General features: G+C 34.3%; 1 non-coding gene across 1 annotated transcript; it reads left to right on the top strand.

Annotated features, from left to right (window-relative positions):
• The first annotated feature begins 1,722 nt into the window (after nucleotides 1–1,722).
• On the top strand, nucleotides 1,723–1,829 carry LOC129901948 (small nucleolar RNA R71). The gene has a single exon (XR_008770022.1). It is a non-coding gene; the product is annotated as a small nucleolar RNA R71 (small nucleolar RNA).
• Nucleotides 1,830–2,098: the final 269 nt, after the last annotated feature.

The raw sequence follows: 2,098 nt of genomic DNA on the forward strand, positions 1-2,098 counted from the left end.
GGTTACTTTTAGATTTCTTCTTTTTATTTTTATTTTTTGCATTTTCATTTATTTTTTATTTCTATTATCTTAAATTCTTTTTCATTAACATAATTTTATTAGTATTATAACTTTTAGATTAAATTTTAATTCATTGTTGAATAAAGTTATAGACTTACATTTTTTATTTCTTTTAAATCATATTTATATACGTTATATTGAAATTTGACATAACAGTATACTATTAAATTTTTTGTTTTGAATTTAGAGCTTATGTTATATTTTCAGTTTCATATATTTTAATAGTTTTTATGATTAATTTAATTAAAATATATTGATTTGAAATATATAGATCAATTATTTATTTTATAATATTAGTTAAGAACATATGTTTATTATTAGTATATTTTTAAAAAAGAAGTATCAAATGAATGGTACTCCAATAGGCATAGGCGGACTGAGGTACACAGATAAAACAAGTATAAATAACATGTAACAAGATAAATACAACACAAGTAACTAATCAAGAACTAACACAATGTAGAACATAAAATAAGAGTGCAGAGATAGGATACATAGAGAAAATAACCAAAGTCAAGGAACGCACCTCAAAGTGCAAGCCAATAACCTAATAACAACAATGAAACACTGTAGGACTCAACTAGTAAAGAACAAAAGACGAAAATCACTTCTAATCACATAGTCACCTAAGGACTAATCTAACTCAGCCTATCAAGGAGTACTAACAACAAATACAACATCAGATAAGTATAATTATAATCAAACAATAACCGATTGGACGCCCATAATTCGAAAGGTAAAAATAATACAAAAATACCCTCGACCCCCATAAAATTGGAGGACCAAATAGTCATTTCTTTACTATTACCTTCTCTAACTTTGCTTTGTGGAGACAACTCAGCTAATGGGAGACCACTTTGGGGATACACAACATTTACCTGCTTGGGGTTTGGGTCAGTGTTACCTGGCAGACCACCTTGCTGGCGAGAGTTCTGAGTACTAACGAGCTGTCTAACCTGCTTCTTTAGGTTCTGATTTGTAATATGGTATTGATGAACCTCAGTGGATAACTTAGCTTTGTCAACCACGTGTTTTTTAAACATATATTTCACACTCATATTTCCTGAACCTCCTGCTTGCTGGCTACCTTGGCCTTGTTGATTATAGTGTTTTCCTTCTCTTTGCGGTCTGTACTGAGTTTTTCCTTTGGTGCTGGTTATGCTGATTTCCACCTAGGAGAAATTTGGGTGGTTCTTCCAACTGGGATTATAAGTGTTACTATAGTTTTGCTGACCTCCACCCTTTTTGTGCATTACCTACAAAATTAACCAATTCCAGATTGGCTCCATAATATTCAGACATATGCTCACTACTACCACACATCTCGCACCATGTTGTATGTTATTATACTATATTTACTGGAGCATGTTGTTGCCCCAACGCTAAGTTGTTGAACTGCGTGTTCATCATATTATACATTACTGCAATCTAAGCTGTTAAGGCTATCACCGCATCAACTTTAAGTATACCTTCCTATTTTTGAACCATAGTCCTAGAGGTCCCTCATTCCACTAAGGATTTCTATGAGATATGCGGTTGAGTAGGGCATAGAGCTCATCATAAGTCTTCTCCAAAGCCTGTCCATATGCAATAGAGTTAAGAAGTAATTTGGTGTTGGGTTCCAACCCTTCAATGAAGGTATGGACCAACACCTCATTAGCTTGATGATGGTGAGGACAACTAATAAGTAAATATTTAAACCTTTCCTAGGCTTGGTACAAATTCTCACCAGCTTTCTACTTAAAACTCAAGATTTCACTTCTTAGCTTTGTTGTCTTCCCTGATGGGGAGAATCTGATTAGAAACTTTCAGGCTAAATCATCCCAAGTAGTGATTGAGTTTGGTGGCTCCGTCTTCAACCACCTCCTTGCTTCTCCCAACAGAGAAAATCGGAACAAGGTTAGTCTTACATAGTCCAATGACACTCCAGTTGGTGTATAGGTGTCATTGATCTCCAAGAAATTATGCAAACGAACTTGGGGATCCTCATGTGGCAATCCAGTGAACTGGCCATTAGTGTGCAAGAGTTGCACCATAT

The sequence above is a fragment of the Solanum dulcamara genome, chromosome 8 (genome assembly GCF_947179165.1).
Source record: "Solanum dulcamara chromosome 8, daSolDulc1.2, whole genome shotgun sequence".
Taxonomy (NCBI): Eukaryota; Viridiplantae; Streptophyta; class Magnoliopsida; order Solanales; family Solanaceae; genus Solanum; species Solanum dulcamara.